This window comes from Simochromis diagramma, unplaced genomic scaffold (genome assembly GCF_900408965.1).
Source record: "Simochromis diagramma unplaced genomic scaffold, fSimDia1.1 OVJJ01000320.1, whole genome shotgun sequence".
NCBI classification, from domain to species: domain Eukaryota; kingdom Metazoa; phylum Chordata; class Actinopteri; order Cichliformes; family Cichlidae; genus Simochromis; species Simochromis diagramma.
Window position 1 is genome coordinate 10,566,598 of NW_024386773.1, and position 27,179 is coordinate 10,593,776.

Consider the following 27,179-nt stretch of genomic DNA (forward strand, 5'->3'; position numbering starts at 1 on the left):
ATTGAGCAGTTGGAGGCTGTTTCAGTATTTGAGACTTGTTTGCCCCAGTTAACTTTTTGGACATGCAAGGCACAGAAAAGCACAATGTATCAACAGGGATCATGCATCACATGTATACAGTGACAAATATATTTACAAACAGGCCACAGAGCATGCCTGAAGTCTACATCATTACTAATACAAGACGACCCCAAGGAACTCTGTAACTCCAGCTTTCTAGGAATGGCAAATGTATTTAAAGGGCTATGACAGGTAAATATTCAGTTTTTTAGATTGACAAATTGGTCATACTGGACACCGAAACCTTCAGAAATAATCTGAATTCGCATTCAGTTAGTTACAGAGACATAGAAATCGTCACACAAAGTGCAAATACAAATAATGCTACATAAGTATGTAGGATGCAGGTATGAGGGCAAAGGCTAGCTGGAACTGTGCTTCTCAAATAATATGCAACACTAGTACAAAGGAAGAGTATGGGGAATACAATGAAAACAGTGCTGCTTCACTTTTGTACTTTGGGCTTGGGCACTTTAAATAAAATTGTGCTGCCCTCACAACACCTGACCATGTGAAGCTAGACAGCCAGCGAACAAAATAGACGAGCTCTCCACACAAGGCTTGCTTTTCTTGATTTTACTGAAGATCTTTTTAAGCCTTTCCTCTCTCAAGGCTTCTCTTTGCTATTTCGTATTTGTAACTGAAACATACAGAAAGTGAAAATAAATTGCTAGCTAACACACATCTTAATGAGAAACTTAATGATTAGCCTAGCTTAACACGTGCGTTACATTAGCATCACAATTCACCCCATGTAAACACATATGAAGGTTGTTTCTGAACACATTAATACTCACAAAGACGAACGTTTCCCAAGGTACAAGCGTGTAGGGCACTTTTAGCGTGTACATGAACTTATTCACTGTTTTAATACTTCCGAAGCACTTTTCACAGCATCAACGGAGAAAATACGTCAAAGATAGGTTAATGATCAGAGCGCTCCCTCGCTCCCATTCCCAAGGCTGCTTGCGATTAAGACGTCTCACTGTGAGCAAACTTCGAACCCACACATTTTAACTGTTTTTAGCATGAATCACATAATATTTCTTAACTTTGAATTTATTTATCACCTTGCTTATGTAACTTAATCAGACTATGCACTAACTACTGACTTTTGACCAAAAGGCATAACAAAAATGCTCTTTTAAGTCCAGCTGCAGGAAGTCATGTCTGAACAACAATGTTTCTTTGTTGTTCATATTTCCCAATTGTAATTGCCATTGTGAAGCTGATACAGTGCACAACACTGAAAAGAAGCCACCAACACCAGTTAACATGTAAAACTACACCTACAAAGCACAATAAAGCTAGCACAATATGAAAAAATCAGTCAGCGAGTTAGCTGTACTTTTGGAGACACTAAACAAGAAGGAACAAATTTGTAACACACGTTCATGTGTTTTCCTAATAAACAACTCACAGATATAATATGCTTCGTGTCCAAATTGAACATAAACAGATTCAAATCGTCAGCTGCTGGCTTTGCTGTTTATTTACTAATTTTCCTGATTGGGAAAAAGAAGAGGAGGCTTTTTAATTCTGACTTCTGAAGTGAAATGAATGAAAAATGATACTTCTTGGACTAACAGAAGGCTTGACTAAAACTAAGGACAAACTGTGATGTAACAATGCAACTACTGAATCTCTGGAGGACAACTGGTGTAAACTCTTTATACGAGTGTGAAGGAAAAATGGGACAGAAGGTTAAACAATTGATACAGAAAGGAAAAAGCAAACTATTTAAACAAAAGGTGAAGGGATAAATGCAAACCTTACCCTACTTTTTCTGTATCTTCCTAATTGGCTCCATGAACAAACTCACTCACTTAAAAAGTGGAGCAGCGTGAACTACAACCTGTCATGTGAAATGAAGGCTACACAATTTATTTTTTAGTGGCAAACGTCCTTATCAATACAAGCTAAAGCAGTTCCAAGCATAATTGTCCTGTTTATCAGTTCTATTACAAGTCTTCTAGAGGCATCAAGCTAGGGCAATAAATAAACCCAGGTACTGTAGAGTTACAGCGCAATACCCTGGCTCACTTGATAGATCTCTAATAAACATCACATCCTTCACAAAAAAGAATTATGCTATCTATTTCAATGTCTTCTAGAGTGCAACGTCTCCCATACCAAAGCAATTACCAGGAGTGCCTGAATCACATTTTTTTGTTATAAATGACAAGCCTTCACCTTTGCTTGCCAATGAAAAAATGGCATAAATGATTAAAAGAAACGTGATTCAGATAGCAAATGAGCAATGAGAAATGAAATGTTTAGGTAATCTTCTTCATTGACAATTCATTAAATATTTGAAATTCTGTGTCTCTCTGATATTATTGTATAATGGGAAACCAACGCTGCAGAATTCAAATAAAGCAGTAAAGGATAATTAATGTAAATACACCAAGAGATTCTTATTTACTATTTAGATCAGCTTTTCATTGCCTCATATGCATCACAGTGGTAAACTGTGATGATATTTCGAGCTGCAGTTATGGATCCAACAAAAAGTTTTTTGCAACAATTATCTAGCACATAAAGGGGGGGCAACTTTCTGGTTTATTTCTTAATTTAATATTTCTTGGAGACAATAAGTTGAAAAGTGAATGCACTGTAATTGTCTCCAATATGTAGTTGTTTTTCTTTTGCCTGTGACTATACTTTGAGCAGGTGAAGAAAGGGGACTTCACTGGTACATCTGTGCTCACTTTGAGCAGGAGGCTCATATTTCCAGGCATACAATGGAAGTATCTGTGGTATATATCTGAGGCAAGACCATGTAAAACATACAGTTGCTTCAGTTCCCCCATCAGCAGCAATATCTGCTGCTGTCACCAGCAGGCCTAATGATCACAACACCATTTAGCTCATAAAAACACACAAATACATCTAGTGTTGCAAAATTCCAAATCAGTCAGCTCTCTCCAAACTCTTTCTTTCTCTCCCCATGTAGCACCATGAAATATAAAAGGTACTTTTAGCTGCTGCGCTATTTTCCCAAGGGGTCATCATAACAGATGGGTCCACATGTTTGATTTGCACAGATTTTAGATGGGATGCCCTTCCTGATGTGACCCTCCCATTTATCCAGGTTTGGGACCAGCATTGAGAATATACCAGCTAGTGACGCCCTGAGGCTGAGCTTGTATTTCCTTTAGGAATCAAACAGGGGATCTTTTGTATGTAAGGTAAACGAGTTAGGAAATACAACACAGAGCCACTAGCCACTCATCCGTTTTCTTCCACTTACCCAGGTCTTGGTTGTGGGGGCAGCAATATAAGCAGAAACTCCCAGACCCCCCTGTCCCATGTGAAACAATGCTACTGACTGAATTAAGATTTTTTTGGCTCCCTATTCCTCATGTTATTTATTTACAGTACATGGGTCAGACAATTGTTATGGTAATTTTAGTTGTGTTATATTTTTATTATGTTGTTTTATATTGTTATATTTTACAATCTAGCAATAACATAGTTAACATATTTTATTATAAAATGCTATTATAAAAAGCTGCTGTTATGCATATAATGCCATTGTGAAGCTGGTACGATGCACAGCACTGAAAAGAAGCCACCAACATAAGTTAACATAGAAAACTAAACTTACAAACCATAATAATCCTAGCAACAACATCAAAAACAAAGTCTACGTGGCCATAAATTAGCTAACTTTTGGAGACACGAAACAAGTAGGAACACATCAACACAGAACAAAAATGGAACAGAAGGCAAAGCAAACTATTTAAACAGATAAAGGGATAGATGATAACCTCACCCTACTTTTTCTTTATCTTCCTATTTGGCTCAGTGAACAAACTCACTCTTTAAAATTTACAAGTCTCTTAAATCTGCAGAAAATCAAATACTTAATTACCTGAATGTCAAAATTGCCAAAAGACTTTCTTTCTGTGCCTGTGCTTTCTGATCTTTATAGCATTATTACCTTGTGCTGGTATATTTCTCAAAATATACTGCTACTGAATTCAGGTGAGCATTCAGTTTCTTGCGACTTTAGAATAGGCAGCACTGAAGCTGACATTAACACAAAAAATTTTATTTTACAGTGTAGCAGCGGAGGCATTCACCTCCCTCCAACGCTGACGCTTATCTGGAAGAAGACAAACATCACCCTCATCTGTACCAGACACTGGTATTGCCCATTCTTCTCTATGGAGCCGAGACCTGGGTCATCCTCAAGCACGACCTCAACAACGTTGAGTTCTTCCAAATGTGCTGTTTGTGTCAGATTCGGACCGTGACCGTCTCGGCAACAGTGTGATACGTAGTCAATGTCACCAGCAGCGCTCAATGGAAGAGCTGTTCCAGAAGCAACGACTGCAATGGTTTGACCATGTCTGCCACATAAGCAACCAGCACCTGTAGCAGTGCCACTCCCACTGGAGAAAGCGTGACACGCCCCAGGAGACTTGGTTCAAGCAAACTGAGGACGATCTTAAACAACAATATCTAACCCTCAAGCAAGCAAAGGTCAAGGCCACAGATCGCAAGGCCTGGAAGTGCATCGCTGACGGAAACCTACCGCACCCACAGTGACGTATTGGCTTTGTGGATGACCTCCCCCTGCTGACTGCCAGCTAGAGACAAAAGATATCCGAGTGCTAAGGATTTAAAATCAATGATAATATAGAGGTTAACCCTTTGAGTTTGAGGCAGTGTGTCCCCAATGTTGTTGTAACTAAAAACTAAAATGAAACTAAAATATTTGGGGGGATTCAGAGATTTGGTGGTCTTTAAGAGTGATTATTCAACAGAAAACATTTATCTGTCATCTGCGAGTTCTCCATTCATATACACAAATTCAGTTATAAGTAAAATAATCACTCAGACAGAAACAGAATGTCTCTTTTATTTCTCAGAATCGTCTGAGTGCTGCAGCTAGTTGAATAGTACAGAGGGAAACAGAGATGTTCCTTTCTGAGTGAAGTGCTTTTGGGGAACCTTAAAAAAAAGGTTAGGCTATGAATAGTTACTAAGTGTAGCTTTTTTTGTTCAGAAGTTGGCAACAATGTGAAAAACTGATCACATATGACTGAGAGTGATTTAAGCAGTTCAAGCTAACCGGGTAGGCAAAGTCAAATTTACTTTGACTTTGCCACATGTCATCTCTTTTTATGCAACATTCCCCGGTGATTAATACAAAAACAGGGTTGTCTTTCATGTGTTACTGTTTAGGCTCAATTCGGTTTGAGCAGTGATTTGAAATAGTGACGCCCAGCAAATCCGTTAAACCAAACCAAAAGTTGTTTTGATAATTTAAGGAGTAGAAAGTAAAGATGTTTGTTTAAAAATTGTCAAAAAAAAATACTCATGTAAAGTAGAGTAAAACATTCAGAGGACTCATCAGTGGCAGGTAAAGTCATCTGCATCACAATGAAATGAGAGTAAATGTTTTGTTTTCTTTCAACGTTGTCTAACGGAGCATTTAAATTGAGAAAAAGAACAGGGCAAAGAATTATCTACAGATGAACATGTAAAGGTTTATTCATTTATACATTATTACAGCTGTGGAGTGTGCCATCATGTAATTGGTTGTTAACTTTTTAGTTAGCCATTTTTAACACTGTCTTCTCCCTGCATACCATGACACCAAGACAAATTCCTCTGTACAAACCTGCCAATAAACATGATTCTGATTCCTATTCCGAAGACCACGTGGGGGCTTTTTGTATATCCTTTGACAGTGCACCGGAGAAGGAAAGGAGCTTTGGCCTCATGAAAAGAAGAGCGTAAAAACCATGCACACATTGAGGGAATATAACTCTGCTTCAGCCTCAAAGCCTTCAACAGGTGATATGCCCGATGGTCTAAGGAGCCCTAGCCATCAAAGCTCTGTCTTCTGCAGAATATACTTTTCATATTACAAAAACACAGGGGGAAAAAAGGGGGACAAAACACTGGAACATGACACAAAAGTTTGTAAGTCACAACCACATCATATAAATAATAAATAAATAAATCAATAAATATTGCTTGTTTGTCTTTGAATAAATACATTTCTGGCTATTTTAGTATCTCTCTACACTAAAACAAAATATTTAGTGCCAAAATGCTGAGCAATTAATTTGATCACATGTAAATTTTCCATGTAATTTTTAAAATAATTTAATGTAAAGCTGTTAAATATAATGGAATCTGGTCAAATAAAATTTAATTGATTGGTATACATTCAGTGTATGCCAAGCATATTTTCCTAAATGACTAATTACTTGAATAAATACATTTACATAAATTTTAAAATATTCTTTAACTGTTCAAACACTAAATGTTAGATGTTTAACATTTTCCAAAACTTCAATCGTTGGGCCCCAGTTTTTACTAACACACCTGTTCAGATGTTGTGATGTTTCATAAGAGAAATAAACAATATTTGAGCTATTTTTCAGCTCTTTTTTTCATTTATTCAAATGGTATTTTGTTACTTTTATTTACCATTTTATTACTTAAGTAAAATTATAGCAACATAAAATTTGATGTTTAGAGGTTAGATGTTTTTTGTTTTTGTTTGAAAAAAGGTCTTTGAAGGTTGAAATTTTGTTAACCTTGCAGGAATTCTGTAACTATGTTTACGTTGTCAGAACTCTTGTTGTGTTACTGGTTACCGCCACTACACAACTGAATCTGCCAAGGCCAGCGATTTCTGTTGAAACAAAAGAAAAATATTGTAGAGGATGAGCCTATTTTTACATTCGAACTGTTGCAATAAATTAGACGGAACAAAGAAAGTAGCTTAGAAACTGGACAAAGTGATTGAAGAGAGAGGAGATCATGAAGTAAAAAGGACCATGGTGGCGATTAATATGATTTGCCAGAAAATCCAGGTTTCCCTGGTTTCCCAATCATAGCTTAGCTTTGAGCCAAAGCCATCCTGCGAACTGGGACGGCTTCACAATCCTCTAGCTCAGAAGTATTGTTATGTCTCTTGGGTATTATCTTTCAAAGCCCATTATACTGCAGAAACAAAAAGGAGACGACACAGGCCCAGAATTGTAGTAACTCTAGTGTGCACGCATACATACACAATACGCAGCCACATGCTCATACAGTAGTTTAATCTTGCAGAGATATGTATTATCAGTATAAATCCCAGCATGGCCCCTGATATGCAGGCATGCAGCTGTGCACCATTAGAAGCAGATGTGACATATTCATATCTTAAATTCTCCAAGACAGATAATGTAAGTATAGTAAATTAAACACTGTGTAAATATAAAATCAACCAAACATTAAATCACACCATATAACCCACTGAAGCCTATTATTTCTTGACGATATTCAGTGAATTAGGCAAGTACAGTCAAACAGTGCTCTCAGAGGTATATGCAGCTGTGCATTCATAGATAATCATAATATTCCAATATTTCTGTGCAAACTTTTATTTGAGTTTGCACTCGCAGTACAAATGCATGTTGTGCACATATTAACAGATTGCACTGCTGTTGTGTAATAAAGATTTAAAAGCTGTAGTTGCAGGCACTACTGTGATAAGATTGTGTCACTCACTTCTTAAATTTCTAGCCACCCACCATCCAGCATATCCACCACCATAGCGTAACCTCTTTATATATATTAACACCAGAGGTTTGTAGATAAGTCATGTTTTAAATCACCTTATTTAAATATAGCTGAAGTAATATTTACTGTATATAGACTACTGAAGACTACTGAAACTGTGTTGTTCCGCTAAAGGAGTATATCTCTGCTCAAAATGACATGGTTGCTGTTTAATACCATTTCAAATCGCACTGCCTTGAATCCTCATCTAAAAGCTCAACTTATCCATGTTTTAGAGGCTAGTCAACACTTTGGTGCAAAAGGAGCCGAAGCTCACTGGAGAGAGAACTTTCCAAACCGTGCTGGCATATCTGCTTTATAGCCTTACTAACTTTTCTGTCTGGGTTGTGAGAGATTTAGTGTATTTTGTACGTTTGCAGATCTGTCAAGCTGTATACATCATTTATGATCCATTTATTGTCTGTTTGTTGTCTTCATTTCAAATTTTTTATACCTTATAATAATGGGAGAACTGATATATTTATGCATACAGTTTATTTGACTATGAACTTGACACTGACATAGACATCAATGTTACCCTATCACTCCTCATTTATTTTTAAGTCAAGAATACAGTATTTTCAAATGTGTCTTGTGCCTTTAAACTGTCCTTAATTGAACTTGTATATTTTTACTTTCTTTTGTCTCAAAGTCTCAAAGCCACCATTAATGGTGAGATCACAGATATAGTGAGAACCACACAAGGCCAGACCAAAAAAAAAAGCATTATTCAGGGGTGTTTTCATTTTTTCCATCTTAAATGTTATCTCAGATATTTACTTTTTACCTACTGGTAAAGTAGGTAAGACATTCAAAGGATTTTACATATAAATAAAACGCAAAATAAAATGGTTTCTAATTTAATAAATAATACAAATTCTCTCTCAAGATTCCGAGTTGCACACCAATAACCAGTATTTGGCATGCAAAATGTGTGAGGCTTAAAGAACGGAGTAATATCATCTTTACTATGATGATTGCAGCATACATATATTTATATATGTCTGTATATATGTCCTTATTTGGTAGGCCAATCTGATTTAAACTTTGCATGAATATTGTCACACATACATAGATAGATAGATATAGATAGTAGATAGTGTTTCAATGTTTATTATGAATCATCCAATTAACAAGAGAGTACTCTACTAAAAAAAAATACTATTAAAATATTTTTTTGTTTCAATTCAAATAAGATTTCCATTAAAAAAATTGAGCTTTTGAAAAAGTCTTTAAAAATCTTAACATAAAGTGCATTTTTTTTAAAGCAGATAATATTTTTATATTTATGACAGAAGTAAAATAAATACACTTCATGTTCTGTCATAAATATTACTGGGCACCAATTTCTAATTGCAGCAAATGGGTTAACTAAGAAACTAAAGAGAGTTATATTTAGGCTTAACAATTTCATAAGGATGGTAATGAAATTTGGTTTAGGAATTACTTCATGAATAGGTTAATTATGTTTTACATCAAATGCAGTTACCTGTTATGGCATTTTGAGGTGTCTAAGCTGAAAAGAACTGGAAATCCTGCTATGGTTAAAGTGAAGATAAAAATATGGACCACGTTCTTGCACTAGGCCTTAAATTGGACAAAACCCTAATATGTCATCACTATGACTCAACATGGCACCTCAGTGTTCATTAAGCAGACAAATGATAGTCTGGGCATTGCAGAGGTGAGGATCTTGAAAATGTTGCAGGTTGTTGCAAGAGATAAAAAGGACCAAGAGAAAGAAACAGCAATATTTTCCATCCATCCATCCATGTTTTTTCTAAGGAGGCTTTGCCTTTCTAGGTTTATGATCTTGGAGCATTCCCGAGTAAGCCTCAGGTTAGAAGATGAAGAACATTTACGGATAAAGAAAATTAACAGATGCCTTTACCTGGATATCTTTGAACTGTGAGAAGACAGTGGAGCATGTACTCACATATGCACACATAGGTTTCTTAATATCTCAATTCTCCACATTAAAAACTAGGCAGGTTGACACGCTCAAATTCTTGTAACATTCATGTCATAACTGCAGAAATCATTTTAATTAAAAATTCTAGTAGAGTGTAAACAGTTGGAAAAGAACCTCAAAAGAATTATGAAACATGCCAGTGATAAGACTGAGTAATAGTGTACAAGTATGCATGATAATATGCATGCATTATACTAGACAAAAAATGGAGACAGACAAATATGGAACAAGAAGAGAAATGTTTTGTGTGATGTTGTGGGCGGAATTTCTAAATATATGAATTGAGCATTTCACCTCATTGGTCTTAAACAAGGAAGTCCAAACTGAGACTTTTCCATATATCTAATCTTCAGTTACCTGAACAGAACATTTAACAGGAGTTTGTTAACATTTCAGTCTAATAGTGTTTTACTTTACTTTTCTAACATCAATGTAGATTTCACAGAAGAGAATTGGAGCACATAAAACTACTGAATAAGTGAAATTTTATTCATATTTCGTTTCTTTTTGCCCACTTGCAAGGGAGCCTTGAGAATTTTGTCAACGTTTCATGACTTCCTAACAATGCTGCTTTTTTATACCCACTTGGTTACATATTTCTGGGTTATTATTAAATTTTGTTACATTACAAGGTGCTGCAGGGATTATGCCTTTCCTATTGAAAGGAAAGAATGAGTTAAACTCAGGCACTATTAGCTATTTGTCTGGCATGTTGAGCTGAAGGCTTTGCTGTCCAGCACAGACAGCTCAATTGATGAATTCCTTTTTTTTTTTTTTTTGCCTGTTCCGTTTGGTTCGTTTGCCATCAGAATTATTGTCTAAAGGCGAAGAAAGATGCCCAACAGATTTACTTTACCAAATGGACCATCCCAGCCTTGCCGTATTGGTCTATTTGATTCACCTTTTATTGTTTATTTTATTTTCACTTGCTAAATACGGGACAGACTTGACTGGGGAAAAGAAAGGCAAGATAGAAAGAGGGAAAGAAAAACAGCGGGGAAGAGGGATGGGGATAAAGGGCAAAAAACAAAAAACAAAATAAGCAGACAAAAAATACATATATCAATCACCTGGATCACCTGTTGAGAAAGAAAAAAGAGAAAACAAGCAGAAGAAAAAAAAAAGAGCAACATAATAAACAACATCACGAGGATCTATGGGAATATCACAGTAAATGCTAAATATTATTGTGCAGCACGTAAGATCGACAGCGCACAGTGTGCTTTGAGGTAGGAGCCAAAAAGGGTGTAGTTTGTGTGTGTGAGCACCCGTGTGTACACCTGTGAGCATGAACGCGCTTGTTTAAAAAGGTTCCTTCATGTAATGATCTGCTAGAGGGTGTGGGGGAGCCACAGCCCCGTCCTCCAGGGCATGAAGCAGGTATGGAGGAGATCAAAACTCCAGACATCCAGAGGCCCCCAGAACACAAGAGACCAAGGAAGACCAACAGAGGGGCAGCCGCGCCACTGTCGCAGAAAGAGCTGAGGAGAGTCCCAGATGAGGGGTCACTCAGCAGCCGCGGAGCAGAAGCCAGGGGGGTTGCAGTGACGTGCCCGCGAGCTCCGCTGGCAGCCAGCTGTGCCAGAGTGACCGAGCCCCAGGCCGAGAGGCCAAGGGTACCCCACCCCCAAAGTGGCCCTGAGCGAGCCCCAGGCTCCAGGCCCCGACAAGCAGCCACCAAGGAGTGAGCTGGTGTGTACCTGGACGACACAAAGAACCACCAACGCACCAATGTCTGAGGGCGTCTGCCACTGGCAGGGGAAGTGGTGGGTGGAGATAGGCCTCCATACCTTGGAGGGCCTGAGATGTCCCTAGAGAGGTGGCGTCTGATACCCGACCTGACATATAGACAAAGACATCCATTCCCACCCTCATGCTCATATGCAATTACTCAACACTCACCCAATGTGGAGACAGACATAAAGATACACTGTACATACAATCACACTCCCCAGGTCTAGGTACCCTTGCCCCTGGAGGGGGAAACTGCACCCAGACCCAGGTAGTGTTACCCTTTTCCCTGGGGTGGAGAGAAGCAGACTGCCCCGACTCGGCAGCAGCAGGGAGGCCCCACATTCCAGACCCCAATTGGATGGCCAACTCCTCCTCCCAGCCCCCCCGCTCCAACAGGCTGCAGAGAACGGGGGTGTGTGAAGACTCCAAACCTCCCTCCGCCCGCTCATATGTAGTGTTGATGCATGTGTGTTCTAAGGTGCATTTAAAACCCAGGAGGGCATGGAGCTACCTGCCAGAGAGCAGCAGGTAAGCGCATAGCCCCTCCTGATAGCCCTCAATGTCTACATGTATTTAAAATTGAGAGGTGGGCAACGACGCCAGGGGAAAATTCCTGATCAAAATCTGCTATGCAGGGTGATTACTCAAGCAGATTGACCTCGATAATGTTGGTACCGTCACAAAGCTCAAGTATAGTATACCGATGGCCATGGAGACATTCTTCCAAGTAATTCTCTCTGAATTGTATTTCTTTGAACCTACATTAAAAACTGCTGAAACTGGTTGGCCACTGCATGCTAAAGTTTTCAATAACAAGAAAAGGGAAGAAACTATTGAACTTTTCAGCACGAAGGCTGTATAATAACTGTACACATATTTGTGTGCATGCAGGTGTGTGAGTGTATGTATTTGTATGTATTCTTTTTCTTTTGTGTGTGTGTGTAAACAGTGTAAACTAGGGCTGCTCGATTATGGCAAAAATGATAATCACGATTATTTTCACTGAAATTGAGATCTCGATTATTTGACGATATTTATTTAACCCTTTAAGAGCTACCATAGAACCAAGTCCGCCAGAGCTTATAATATTTTTTTACATGCTTGTCAGTTTTGGCCGGCGGTCATAGGTTCTGTCCAATAATATGACGCGAGACTGGAGTAAAAGACATCCATGGATTGGCACTTTATTAAAGAAGGAGCATGATAACAGCACAAACACTAACTACAACTAAACAAAATGGCTTCCTTTTATATTCTACCTTTTCAGGTGAGCATCTGGAATAGCCCAAGTATGGGGGTTAACTAATCAACATGAAAACATAACCCTCCACACAAACAAACATACAATAACTTTAAAGCACATCACAAACATATACATATTTCCAACACATACTATAAACAAACCAATAACATAAGCTTCACCCATTTCTATCTAAATTAAAATCCTCTTTATCCATACTCCCTAACCTGGCACACTGGTCTGCTCCAAGAGCTCTTAAACAGGTGATTGAGCCGCTTTCACTCTTTTGCTCCACATCCTGCAAGAAGCAACCAGGACAGGTGAGTACCTTTACAAGTTCTCATTTCACATATGTTTAGGTTATTGATAAATGATTAACTGCAAGCAGCTCTAACTTTGGCTCTTCTCCAACACAGGTAGGATGGCCAGTCCCACTGTCTCTTTTCCGTTACAAGCTGTCAATTTAATCGTATGTCAAATAACCTAATAAAAGACTCCATAAGAACTAATGTGTTTTCTTTATTACCCTATTTTAAATTCCTAATCCAACAATTAATCACTAACAATACCAACCAGGTAATGGAACCCCTGGTCTCCATTACAATGCTGTAGTGCCATTTGTGGGAGCATTTCAAGTTACTATACATCAATACAACTGTTATAGCCCATATTTTAATAATATGTATGCATTAAGTCCATAGTAACTACATTAATTGTAAAAAAGTGCAATAAACTACAAAAAAATTGAAAATCGTTTTTGGTTTTTTTTACATATATTTCTACTTAGAGAAATTTAAGAGGTTTATGCCTCAAAACTTTAAATACAAAAAAGTTGCAAAAAATAGTTTACAACAACAGGAAATTTATTTTGAGTGTCTTCATAGTTTTTTTTTGGAGATACAGCAATTTTTATATACTGCAGGAAAAACAAAAAAACAATCCTATGATGCAAATTTGCAAAGAAAACAGCATGTGCATCAAAATAAACTATTTTCCAGCAGTGCAATTCGAGTTCTAAGCATCCCAGAAACTATTCAGAAAAGTCAAAAATGACTTATAAAAACACCAGTATAGGCTTTTAAGGCCTACAAGTAAAAAACTACATTTTCCGCGAAAATGACATCACTTCCGGTTTCGGGCAGGAAATGGCGGACATGCGATAGTTCGCGCTGACGTCTGTTTCAATGTGGGAAGTGTTAGGAACAGCTGATCGGATCGGCAAAGAGTGTTTCTGGAATATTATGTTTTTGTTCCTGCAAGTGCTTTTTATGCAATATTTGCAAAGCTTAACCGTGACCTAGGACAAGCTGATGGCATAAGATGTAAGTACAACTCCTCCGGTTTCATATGCAAAAAAATTATTGCGCTAGCTTACGCGGTTCAGTCATTCTCCTCTTCAAATAACTTTTGCTTAGCTTTCCGAGCTTCCCTCGGGTCCTCTTAATTGTTGTGACGCGTGTTCAAAATGCAGAGAGGTGCGCTCGATTTGCCACACGGAGCAGCGGGAGAGTAAAGCACGAGGGAGGGGCTAATAATCGGCTCAGTCATTTTTAATGATCGTTGAAAGCCCAGATCGTAATCGTGATTAAAATTAGATTAATTGAGCAGCCCTAGCTTATACCATTAGTAATAATGTAGAACAATCCACATGAATATGTTATCAATGCATAATTCAGCAAACACATGAAAATTTAAAAATGTGTGTTCTTTTTGTGTTTGTAAGTACTTTTATGTGGCAGTAAGATGAAAAGTATTGTTATGTGATCAACTCTATATAGTCATACCTGAATATTTCATAACCCCTTTACTACAGAGAAAAACATCATTCCAACAGCTCAGTATCACTTTAACTGCAATTATTTAAGGATGTCTTTTCCATTATACCTCTATGAAGTGCCAACAGTGTCACACTGGAAAACAACTTAGTTCCACTCCCAAGGAGTCCCTAAAAGGGCTGTATTAAGAGTTATTACTTTGCCCGGAGGAAGTGATATCCATGCTGGCTGCAAACACATTTCTTAAAGCTGCCACTTACCACACACCTGGTATTCTCTGTCAGTCCAGATACAGAGTAACCTTTATTGATTATAATAGTGCACAATTTATTGTTGTTTTTTTCTGTATTCTGAGCTCTTTCCCTGTTTGCAAAGCTCATAGAGATTCTGTAGTTTTGTTTGGTCTTTCATGTGACAAATACCTATATGACAATGGAGCCTAGATACATAAATCCAGAAATACTAAAAACACTAATTGTTTTCATACACATTATTATTATTATCGTTATTATTGCATATTTGGGCTTTACTAAATTGCTAAACAAAGAATAAATGAAAAGAAATAAAATAATCATCACTAATCTGATAGAATTGTTTATTATGTAGTAGGATTATTTGTTTAGACATATCTTCTTTGTCCAAGCACCCAAAACTGTGTCACTTTCAGTTTTCATGATAAAACAAATCTTAAAAATGAAATTACCACACAACTTAACTGCTCTATCATATTTCCAGTTATTAATATTGGATTTTCTCCCATACTATGATTGTGATGTTTTGCATATACATTTATTATTACTATATGTTTTCCATTATGTCAATTAGTAAGGAAGACCGGATAGCACCATTTGGCAATCACTGGTCGCTAGGGAAAAATGAGTATTCCCCAACTGGTTGTTATTGGTTTCTGGAGGTTGCTGTGAAATCATTTGCTGAAATCCCAGTCACACAGGAGTAGAGACCAGTCAGCAAACACCTGGTAACAACCTGAAACAAAAGTGCATCCCCAACCAGTTGGCAAATATTTATGAGAGGCTGCTGACTGTCACTAGGTGGAATAGACCACAAAGAGTTATATACTTTTGCAGTGAAAACCTTATGATTGCTTTAGCTGCTAGCAGGTTCCCCCAGTTTGTAGTTTGCATGGAAGCCACCAGCTTGTCAACTACAGGCTAAGTAGTAATGAAACTGTGAAGAATTCAATGCAAAGCAGAGACAGAGACCGTTCACCTTCAAATTAAAGTTTTTCCTTTTGAAATGTGCTGTCTTCCCAAAGGGACAACTTTTATTTTGAATGCAAATAGTCTCCTTTTTTCAGTTTGCAGCACACTTTTTCAAGTTTCCCTACAACTCAGTGGTTAGGGAGTGTTTGCAGACAAGTCAGCCTTGTCCGTGCAAACCAAGTGGGATTTGGTGCGGCACACACTTTGTGACTTCACTTAGTGACAGCTAGCAACCTCCAAAAAACAATTTTTTCCAACTGGAGATTGCCAAGGAGTTCACCAACTAATCTTTAGACCTGTTTAAAAAAATGATGCAACAAAAGTAATCACACTTGAAAAAAGATTTTTTTTTATCTCAATTGAAAGTTTACCGGGATAAATAATTACATTTATAAAAACAAAGAAACGAAAATATTAGGGTTGTGCATTTAGCTCTATGTGATAACAAACAACAGTGTGCCAGAACCATTCATCAGTCACAAGTCTGCAGTCCTGCCAGAAAGAAATGAGAATGAGAACAAAGTAAGAGTGTGAGAAAGGCAAAGACAAAGAGAACTACCCAAAGCCTGTATTAGCCACTCACTGAAGCCAACTGTCTGTTGCTAGGCTGCATTACCAGACAGTAAATGAAAAGCTTTGGAGGGTAATTTCGACAAATATACAAATTCAGCATTGATGTTTGCTCATTCATCCATTGTCTTATCCGCTTATTCCTACTCAGGGTCAGAAGGTGCTGGAGTCTGTCCCAGCATAAACAGCACAGAAGGCAGGAAAATACCCTTGACAGGCTGCCAGTTCACAAATGAACTGACATGGACACACACTCATTTGTACTCACAATCACATCTAGGGACAATCTGTAGTCTTATAATAAACTAACATCCATACAATTTAACTATGACAGGTAAACGTAGCAACTGGATAAAACTCCTTCTTGTTCCCAGGCAGCAAGCTAATGACTGAATAAGAGTCATTCAAACATTCACACAAAGAAACACTGAATTCTGCCTATTAGTCATAACATAACATTAATAAACTGATTCTTAGTCACAAAGGGGAACAAACTGATACACATCTTTGCCACTTTAGTTTCTAAAAATTGTTCTGCTTTTAACTTATTCAGCCAAGTCGACCAATTATCGTATGCGTATCTTAATAATGATGCATTACATGGTCTATTTTGGAAGTCATGTAAGTAAGAGGTCCTTCCTGTTAATGGCTGTACTCGACTCAATCTGTAAGCTTTTAAAAGTGACAGCTTATCATAGATCTAATTTCAGGGACACTAATCAATGAGCATCTACAGTCTTCAAAAAATGTCACTTTATACTGACAGTAGATAATTGGAACTACGGACAAAAAGTACACAAAAAAGCACAGATTTCCCTGTTAAACGGAATCAAATTTGTGTTTACTGGCATTAGTTTTACATGCTGAACAGAGCATAAAATAAGCTATGATTGAGAGTAGACTGTTTACTTATTAAAATGACCCCAGTGCTATTCTCACACTGGGTTATGAGAAGAGCAAACAAACCAATATAATAATAACTTGCTCCTCTTCGCATCACCTCTAATCCTTTGTTCATTTTAATCTCTAACATATGAAAAAAAAAAACCTTATATATGTGCGCGCTCGCGTGTGGATGTTTGCATGTGATTCACTGAAGTTATGTATCTCGAAAGATATCAAGCATTTCAGCCACAAAATGCGGATGACTTTCCCTACCTTGGCAGCCTTCATCCTTCCAAAGTCGACACTGATTCAGAAATACACCACTGTAAGCTCTGCCAGTGGGGTTATGCCAGACTCAGAGGAAGAGTCTCTGTGAACCGTGACATCCAGGTGAAGAACTGCCTGTTTACAAAGCAGTTGTTCTTCCTACTCCAGTGCAAGAGGCACAAACACAGGCCGGGCAGACCAGCTATGAACACAGATTGAGTAAGTCTGCATCCCATCACCAGAGATGAAATCCTGGCTCTAGGAAATCATACACATTTAGGTAGAAAAAACAGAAGAACAAACAAAAGCACAGTGGAAGAACTGACTGTGTGAAACGTTTCTTCAACTATCACGAGTGTACTGTGTGTCAAGTGCAATATACTCATTATTGCATTGAGCGTAACCTATCACTATGGATATTTTCAAAAGGGGTGACTGTAGCTCAGACGATAGAGCAGGTCATTTGTTAATTGGAAAGTTGGTGGTTCAATCCCTGTCTGTTCCAGTCTGCGTGCCAAAATATCCTTAGGCAAGATGCTGAACCTCAAGTTGCTCTCTGATTTGTCCATTGGAATGAATTTTAGATAAAAAGGTGCTTGTATGAATGAGGCATGTTGTATTGAGTGCTCAATTACAACAGAGAAGCGCTATATAAGAATCTGCCCATTTGCCAGCAGTAGTGCATAGAAGCTGTTTTTTTCTGAAGCACACAAAAAGCAAATTTTATAAAACTCCAAACATATATAACATAATCTATTCTTCCACCACTAGTAGTAGTAGTAGCAATAGTACCAATAGTAAAAAACATAAAGAAAAAGGTTATCTATGAAAATTGCCTTTGTATTTCCAAATGTTTTTAGACTTTACCTATATCAATTTTATCAGATACTAACAATATTCAGTATCCATTTGCTCCTCTTCTTACTACTCTCTCTTTTTTTTAAAGTAAGTTTTGGGTTTACAGTATTGTGAGTGTTGTATTTCTTGTACTTGTTGGCACAATGATGCAGTGGTTTGTACTATCACCGAGCTCAAACTTGCCAGCCAGCCAAGGCCATTCTGTGTGGCATTTGCATGCTCTCCCTGTGCCTGTGTGGGTTGTCTCTGGGTACTCTGGCTCTGTCCCACAGTTCAAAGATAAGCTTGTTAGGTCAACTGGTGATTCTAAATTGGCTGTGAGCATGAATACTTGCCCTGCGGTAGACTGGTGACTTGTCCAGGATATAACCTGCTTCATCCAAAACTTATCAGTGAAGAGCATTGCTTGTATAATTCTTGTATATAATTCATATATATATATTTTTATTTTCTTGCATCATGTCACCAATTTTCAAAGTAAATATATTTCTAAAGATGCTTGACATGAAATTCTCACCAACCATCCAAACTGCACGTGCAAAGAAAACAAACCATAGATGTCTATAAATTATGTTATGTGTACTAATGAGAAATGAGACAGGGGAAAAACACTGAACACGCTTACTGACATTTATTTAGTTCTTTGCTCAAAGGCCTTTGTTGGTGATGACAGCTATAAGATGCCCCCTGTATGGAGAAACTAGTCACATGCATTGCTCAGGTGTGATTTTTACCCTTACTTATTGTACTTACAAAGATATATAGATAATTATATAGATAGATAGAATTATATAGATACAGATATAGATACACACACAGAGAGATCAACATTTAAGTTAAAACATTATAAAAATTTATAGCAAATGCATTTTAACTTATTTTCCAATATAAAGCAATAAAAGCATCCATCTGATACAACAGATGAACATAAAAACTGCTCGGCATTTGTTTGTGTTTACATGCTTATGTTTGGTCTGTCTAACTGTGCAAAACTAGCAGAATTTATCAGTAACAATAGAGGCATGACTTCCACGTGCATGTTTATGCTGTTTTTGGAGCACAAAATTAGCATCTGTTTAAATAAAAACAGATGATCAAATAATAATTAAAACTTAGAATTAGACAATCACGGCAAGGAAAATAAACATTATTTGCAAATGAGTTAGACTGGAATACTAAATCATTCTTATGGCTGTTAGCTAAACGTGAGGCATTTAGCTTTTTGATAGAAAAGCAGTTATTTTAGCCTCACAACAACATACTGTATCATTTTCACATGTTTACAGTTTAAAAAATGGGGACATAACTTATTACTAACTAGTAAGGATTTTGAGTCCCTTTTGTTTTTGCTAATCCTGGCTTGCTGCGTTCTGATGCGTCCACTCTTTACGCTAATCCAAACTATGCTAAGCTAAGTATATGGCCCAGTGACTGTAGATTTATATTTAGATTATATAGATATGGAAGCAGTATCAATCTTCTCATCCAACTCTTATACAAGAGTTACTTGTTATACAAAAACAAGCTTATACAGAAATTTTATACTTTTTCTTTTAACTTGAAGGACACAAAATAAGGCATGATGATGACAGCATAAACTGCACTGTTGAATCATTGTTGACTAGCTTGCTGCAAAACAGCCTCAACAGTGACCAAATAAAACGGTATGAGTGACTTGTTTCATCACAAGTAAAAGCAGCTGAGTTTCCTAAGTAAAAGCCACAGTATTCGAAAATTGCTGGATCAAAGTATTGCCTGTAACGCTCTTCTTGAAATCAGTTGCAAACAGCGCTGGAAAATCAACCATGGAGCCGGTCCATGGCCTTAAGCTCTCTGTCTCCTTCTACCTAGTGATTCCATCACAGAGCTCAAGCAGTAATACGGTTGATGCAGTCCCTGCCCGGAGGAGGTAATGAAGTGACTAAGGGCTGACCGTTCCTGACCGCCAACAAGACAGCAGGTGTGAGCAGTGAGGAGTGTGAATATGTGTGTTATAGTGTATATGGGTGTGTTTGTGTATGAGTCTGTGTGTATTAGAGGGTATTAGATAGAGAGAGAGACAGAGATTGTGTATATGTTTATTCACTATGAACTAGGTTCCTAATCATAAGTATGAATCAATTAGTTGGTCTAATCGGTACTTTTTCTGTCAGGCATGAAGAGAAAAGAAAAAACAACAAACTCACGTTTACGCTCGTCTATATCATCTTTAGTGCCACATCACTGCCATCTATCAGCCTCTTTTGCTCCCCTTTTCTCTTTCTAGTTCCAGCACTCTTTCATTTTCCTCCCTCTCTTCTCGTATCTATCCAAGCCATCTCTCCTTTAACACTACATTTATGCGCCGGCTTGGTAAACGGTAATCAATGTCTCACAATGGTGGACTGCTTCATTGAAACGATTTTTCAGGGGAGCTGTGTGTTTGTTCACGTGCGTGTTTGTGTATGTGACAAAGGGTGAGATAAAAAGCAAGACATAGACTGAAGAAAGGAGAGACAGAGAAACTGAGCCATTGCTTGATGCACACACATCAGGCTTTTTATGTAAGTAAGCTTATATTTTGTGCATCTATGACTGTTTGTGTTAAAAACACGTGTGAACATTTCACACTGGATTTGGCACTGACTCCAGAAGCTCACTGTAATGCATTCACTTTTGGTACATAAATCACAATCAGCCTATCCTGCCATCTGGGTTACTGCTACATGGCCCTTGTAATGTACATGCTGGTTAGACCACCAGCTGAATAAATGAGGAGTCTACGAAAGCAGATATGTGTCTCTAATGGACAGTAGAATAGCAAGTAAATTCCTTGAAGAAATGTTTGTGTGTGTGTGTGTGTGTGTGTGTGTGTGTGTGTGTGTGTGTGTGTGTGTGTGTGTGTGTGGGAGGAAGGTGGGGGGGGTGTACGTATTCCTGCATATCAGAGCCTCTTAAAATTGTTTAAACAACCTTATACAAAACAAAATCACAAAGCCCACAGTCACTGGATGCATAAGATAGGTTCAGTTGATAAAGCAATAATTTCACAATTACAAATAAATAATTAAAGCACACAAACACACACACAACCTCCAGATGCTGCAGCAAGTGAAAAATTTATTCCAACATGGCAGAAAACTAGTAAGCCCCCTGATTAATGTTTAAAGTAATGACTGAATAGTTAACTGTTTAATAAATCTCCCTGAACTTGCGCTGATCTCTACTCCAACCGACTGCCATCCTATAATGTAACCTCTGAAATCAATTTTTCAAACACAGGGTCAATAAAGGTCGCAGCCCTCACCTAGAGGTCCTGTCTCTTTGACAGATTCCTGTACAGATCAGCATCTAATTGGAAAATTTAAGTAATCGATTGGCTATTGTAACGACAGGCATTTCTCTCACTTTCTCAAACACCAATTAGCTGTGGATAAATGGTAAACTGAGGCCTGTCTGAAGTCTCACAAATACACACACTCCCCATGTACATGAACGGACGTACGTATACGTGAAGGCACATTTCCAAACACACTGATACATACAGTCAAGAATGTAGACACCCTTAAGGAGTAAACTTAAGCAATTCTAACCTTAGCCAAGGTCACAGAGTAATATCCTAGCTTAAAGTGTACTGTAACCCCACGGTCACAAATCATATTCAGCAATATGAAGCACACACGCACACACACGAGTCCTCCAGTTGGGAACAGGTTGTATTTCATCCAGATACCAAGATGAAGGGTCTGCCTTCCTACAAAACAAATATTAAGCTGGCATGGAAGGAATCTGATCAATCTTGTAGTTGTGAAGTACTTACAGTATAATACGTCCAAAATTGTGGGAAGCAGCAAACACTAGAATGAGCTAACATTTGCCTGTCTCTTCAGGGACTGTTTCATGAGAATAACAAATGTCAAATAATATTTAAGCAAATCTAAATGCCATGTGGACAAATATTTCGGAAGGCTGAGCAAAATAAATCAATTTAAAAGAAGGCAACAAAGCACAGCGAAAGGTTGAGAGGGAGAGGAGCAGAATTCTCAGTCAGTAACTGCTGAGATGTGCATGTTGCAGGAAATTTGGATCTTGTCCAGCAGAATGTGTTAAACAAACGAGATAGAAATTGCGGCTGATGCTAATTTGATTTGTGAATATCTATTAGAGCCACATGAAGACTGAAAATTATTAAAATATCAAATATAAATGAGTAAACCCAAAGTAGTTGGTGGTAATAGGAAAAAAGAAAATGAAAGGAAGGATACAAAAAAGGGACAATGTTACATTTGCAAGAATGAGACTTTTGTTTAATGAGACTAAAATATTTTAGTCTACATAACTATCAGTGAATGTTCATCCTAACATCACTAAGATACGAGTTGTGGTTGGTTGGTTTGTTTGTTTATTTATTTAGTTAGTTAGTTAGATGTTAGAATGCTTTTAAGTCAGCATCCATTCAACAGCATGGCTTTAGTGCACAGTGGCACGCATCCAACTTCCCCAGATGCATCCTGTTGGCGCATCAAGTGGCTGCAGTCCTCGGAAACCCATCTCAGTGTGCAGGAGGTGCGTGCAGTCGTTTTGCCCCCCTCCCCACCTCTAGGTTATTTCATTTTGTTAGGCTTTGTGTTGTTGCTTCAAGGCTGATGTGCATATACACAGTTAGACTGTCTATTCCTATGACTACTACAGTCAGTTGCGGTTTGTACCATTAAAAATAGAATTTTCCACAACCATTCACCACGGAATCTATGCACACAGTATAGTCCACTACTGCTCCCCAATTTCACCGTGAAGATGTTGCTACAAATCCATGCGACGAAATTGTGAAGGTGCAGTTTTGTCCCAGAGTGAGTGACCAATTTCGGGCACAGTTTTCGGATCTACCGTAACCTTGCAATCGTTAAGAGTAGTCTGATTACTATTTAAATCACTGCATGTGATCGAAATCGCGACTGTGTCCTGCGCAGCGCTTATTACCAAGTGCTTGACAAATGTTAAATGTGTGATAAGTGTCAACAAGTTAGCCGGCGATGTTCAACCTTCAATTAAATACATTTATTATTAAAAAATGCAAAAGCTCTAATTTCCTCTATCAATACATGTGCACGCACACAAACACAGTATTATAAGAACAAAAATCCACAGTACATTTCTGCAGTTCCCTCGTATTTGCTCCTACAGTTAAAAGGCAAAGGGCATTTTCAAAATCCAACAGAAATGTATGTTACAAGAGCGTGACAGCGCACGGTGAACTTTCTCATTAAATTAAAACAAAGTCCTACCTTTGTTATCGCTTGGCGAGAACAAATGCCTTTGCCTTGACAAGTTGCAGAGGGACACGGTAACGGTTATTCAGCTTGGCGCTTCTCCTGCAATCAAAGGTAAACGATTCCTTGTCAGATGAAAATCAGAGGGACAGACGCTCCGCTCGCCCTGTCTGCCACCGCGCTGCGCGTCTGGAGTCTCTGTTCCGATGAGCGCAGAGAGAGCAAAGGCAAAGCCGCTTTCGGAACGGCGCGGTATGGAAAGCCCCTGGTGGTGATGAAGGGAACCTACCAATGAAGCGGACGAGAGAAACGGAAAGAGAGAGAGAGACAGGAGATGAGAGAAAGAATTGGGGACCGATGGGGGTCACTGGAAGATAAAGTAAACAAGGCGTGCTCGTTTGACCTCTATATTCATGTAAACATATTGAATGTCATAAAGACGGATACTGTCTGGCCAAAAAAGAACACCACAAAATGGTATGAGCACTGCACATTGTGCATCATTACTACCATTACAATTCCAGTCCACAGACAGAAGACAGTTGCAGGGGTTTGCTTGTAAGTTCCAGCAATGAGTGCTGAAGCAAAAACTAAAGTCGTGACTTTCAAACTAAAGGCTTTTGCTGTATGGGAAAAGTTTTTGCAGCCTGCTGTGTGGTTTATTATCAAAATTTGCCATTTTGTTCTGCATTCCTCAAGCCCATAATGCACCTTTATTCCTTGGTGGGAAGTTTAGAATAGAGCAGATTGTGATTTTGTGTGTGGGGAATGAGACAAATGGAAACATCATAGTTTTCTGCTTCAGTAGTCCTAGAGAAACACAGTACTATTTTTATGACCAGCAGGAGTGGTAGAAAACAACAACAAAAGGAAATGAAGAATTGCTTGAGAACAATGGACTGTGTTACATTATCTGGAGGTGGTATTCAGATAAATTTTCTTTGGGTATTTGAGAAGGTGAAAATGTCAAGTATGCCCGCTCCCTTGAAGTGGTTCACCTGTTAATCAGAGTGTGTGTGCCAGTGAAATATGCAGTGTGGGACAAGAATGAGACACAGGGAGAGCGCATGAGGAAAAAAAGGGAGAGGTGGAGGGATGGCTGGGGATGGGGGGTACAGGTGCAGATTACCTACCATCACAACAAGCTGGCATCTCTCTGAGGTGCAGTGAGTAAGGTTAGGAAGGTTAGGGAGCTGATGTACCAACAAGGGTTTTAAAAGCTAGTGTGCAGAAGCTGTTCTCTGAGAGGTGCTAAATAAAGGAAGGTAGATTCAGAGAGCAAGAGAGAGGAGGGGGTTGCTGGAGTCAGAGTGGGGGCAGAGAGAAAAAGAGATAGAAAGGTTACATTCATTGTGACTCAGGATTTTATGATAACCAAGTGGAGAATTGTTTTGACTCATATGAGTTTTTAAATGCTTTAGGAAGTAGGGTGTAATCATTGCCAACAAGCAGTCCTGTGAAACTGCAGTCTGTCATTTTTGGCCATGGTACATAGTACTGATCCATTTCATTTTTTAGAAGTTTATTCATTGACACAACCAAATGTTTGGTGATGATGTTCATGGCATTTTGGCACTTTCGTAGCTATCATATATGGTACCAACTGTCATTTGCTGGACTGACTGCAGTTCACGAGGAAGTGCTGGTCATTTGGAGGCATTTGGAGTGAGAGTATCTGCATGAACATTAGAGGTGCTGTATGCATATAATAGGTGCTCTATGCTTGTATGCATGTGTTTGCATACATTCAAAAAGTGCTCTATAAATGCTTGTCCATCAACCACTTAATCTGACATAATTTGCTATTTCCTTAAAAGTTTTGTTTAATCAGTGTTTATCCCTTATAATCTTTTATAAGCCTTTACACAGCACTTCATTATACTTGCTGTCCCTGGTCATTTTACATAGCCAGCTCTTGGGGTGGAAGTGCTGACTAAGGACAGGTCTCTTGAATATTACATTTTTCCTCAGCAGCGAGGTGTTGAAACACTGCCCATGCCTATCGCTCAAGCCCATAATGGGAACCGGAGACCAGCAGCTACAAACATAAATATCGGTAGATATAGTACTGTAAGACACCACCAGCAGCCAATCAATACATGGCAGTGAAGAGGTTGGCGGGGAATAAGAAAAAGCAATGAGAAGGAGGAGGTTAATGGGTATCTAGGTAAAAGGTCCATAGAAGATAACATTAGTGTTACCCCGATATTCCACCAGAACTTGACTATGAAACATTGATAAATGACTCAAAGAAAAGCACTAATCAAATATCAATAATAAAGGTAGTTCACCCTCCCCCACTCATAAGTATTTTAACCATCTGTTTGCAGCATTCTAATTGTGCTTCCAGTTCCTTTTGCACTGTCATAAAACCAATAGTCATTTCTCCCAATAGAAAGAGACCCAGATGCATTGATGTTCCGAATTTATGTATGCAAAGAAAAAAAAAACCTTTCTCTACATTGTTAATAAAGTGAGTGTTTCATGTACAGCACAGAGGAGCTACTTGCCATATCATCAGTATGTGCTCTAATATGGAGCAGCCTCAGTGTAAGCTGCTGCCAAATCGGCATCATGGACTCCATCTGAATTCCTTAAGAAGGCTAAAGGAAAGATATTATTTTTCTGCCTGACTAACTGACTGTAAGAGATGGCTGTTTTAAAGCTGAACCCAAATGGGCAGAATGGATAGCTCACTGTTTTCAAATATCATGCTGTGAAAAACTGTGTAAGGCCCCACAAATACTAACTGTGCTCCCCATGTGTGATCAGTCTCAGTCAAGCAAGCAATACAAGCTAGTTAAAGCTAATTTGATCATTTCTAAAACAACAATAGCGCACAGATGTCGTCCAAGGAAGAATGTGAGCTACTGTGCATACTGTACTGAAGAAGGAACAAAGAAAGCAAGACAGAAGCAGGAACTGGAACTGTTTTTAATGGTGGTGTGAAGCCAAATGAAAGTAGCAATCTGTTAGCTGTTTCATGCTATAGTGAGTGTAGCTCCATTTGTTTGACTACTGCACATACTTGCAATGCATCAAGACTTTTCAGGTCAGTGTAATCATTCTTTGCGGCTGGAAGCAGCTGCATTCATGTAGTACTGCAGTGCATGAATGCAGCAACTTCTTCTTTGGGAAATAGTTGCTTCAGAGGTGATTCCAAAACAGTTCCATGGACAGCTCCTCATTATCTAATGGAAGACTGCAGGAGACCAGCTTCAAAAGCTGATCCCAAATCAGGGGAGGGAAAGGAATGGAAATGAACTTTTTAAATAAGACTATAGGAGAGAACTGCTTCAAAGTGGATCTCATATTAAGCCCCATGGACAATTCATGATTTTCAAATGGAAAACTGTAGGAGAGAGCAGCTTTAAATCTGATCCCAAGTCGGCACAGTGGACAATTCCTCTTTCTTTTCAAACATAAGACTTTGGTTCAAAACTGCTTCAAAATCATTTGGATTATTACTTAATTTTTTAAACAGTAGACTGCAGGGGAGAACTGCTTCAAAGAAGACCCCATATCAGCCCCATGGACTTGTCATTTTCAAATGGAGTATAGAGAAAGCAGCTTTTAAACCCAATCCCAAATCAGCACCATGGACAACTCCTCATTTCCGAGCAGCTGACTGTAGGAGAGACTTGCTTTAAAGTGGATCCATATCTGCTCAATGGACAATTCCTCATTTCCAAACAGAGGAATATGGGAGTGTTGCTGTAAAATTAATCCCATATCGGCACCTTGGGCAAGTCCCTTTTTTTTTTGAAAAGG

The 27,179-nt window shown here is 38.4% G+C and overlaps 1 protein-coding gene across 1 annotated transcript in view; it reads right to left on the reverse strand.

Moving 5' to 3' along the window:
• Positions 1-23,720, reverse strand: part of LOC120718904 (cadherin-22-like) — a 173,177-nt gene extending 149,457 nt beyond the window's left edge. Inside the window, exon 1 of the mRNA XM_040007637.1 lies at positions 23,424-23,720. The gene's annotated coding sequence lies outside the window, so the exon portion shown is untranslated. The remainder of the gene's footprint in view (positions 1-23,423) is intronic.
• Between the last annotated feature and the right edge of the window lie 3,459 nt (positions 23,721-27,179).